Below are 1078 nucleotides of genomic sequence, written 5' to 3'. Positions count from 1 at the left end.
AGATACTGTTAATTTATGCTACTTAACAGATGTGAAGTCTGACGGGCTTGAACTGGTCACTCATGTCTGAAGCATGAGTAAGGGGTTGTTTTTTTTTTTTTTACAACAGAATCAGGGAAGTAAGTGACACAGCTAACTGCATGTCCACTTTCAGTTGGAGAGAAACGCCTGAAAATAACAACACACACACACACTGCCTATATGAACATACTAGAATATTTACGTGTAACATACCACCCGTGTACAGGGCAGTCCCAGCCCGAGAAGATAAATGTGAATGATTTTTGATTATCGAAGCTCTTGGAGACTTGTCGTCTCATAGAGCCCAGCGCTGTAATAACTCTGCATTTAACCAGAAGAAAATAAATCTATGTAAAGCTGATTTTATATGTGTCCAACACACCTGGCCAATAAAACAGATTCTGATTAAATTACATACAATTTTACAAGTGTACCTAAAAAAGTGGCCAGTGACTGTACATTTCTTATTGAGTTAAAACTATTACATGTGACAACTTTTAAGTAGGATTTTTAATGCAGGACCATTATTTGTAATGGAGTATTGTGACACTGTGGTACTGGTTAGCTACTTTTACTGGGTGTGCTCCAAAACCCCATTGGCAGGGTGCACCCTGTGCCAGATGTAGATGGTCTCCATTCATTTTAAATACCCTATGTAACCAAATGGCAAGACGATAGACCTGCAGGTGCTGCAGTGCAGTCAGGAAGACATGGGTTCTAATCCCTCAGGGCAACTGAAAGGCAGCTTTGACTGTTGAGTTCAGAGCCAGTTTTTACCCACAAACATAAAAACACATGGCCATAAAGTTTAGTCCAAATTTAGCCAAAACATTAACAAAAAACTGTTGGATTCTTCTGTTCCAACAGGTTTCTGTGTATATATATATATATGTATATATAACCAAACATGTCAACACTGTTTGTACCTCAGGAAGGTTCTGTAGTGGAGTCCCGGGCTGAGCAGCAACATGAACCACCTGTCGGAGTTTTAGTCATCCTTTCAGACTGGTTCTAGTCTTCATCCTTTCAGACTGGTTCTACAGGTTCATTCCAACAG

Source organism: Monopterus albus, unplaced genomic scaffold (genome assembly GCF_001952655.1).
Source record: "Monopterus albus unplaced genomic scaffold, M_albus_1.0 scaffold277.1, whole genome shotgun sequence".
Classification (NCBI taxonomy): Eukaryota; Metazoa; Chordata; class Actinopteri; order Synbranchiformes; family Synbranchidae; genus Monopterus; species Monopterus albus.
This window is presented reverse-complemented; position numbering follows the sequence as displayed.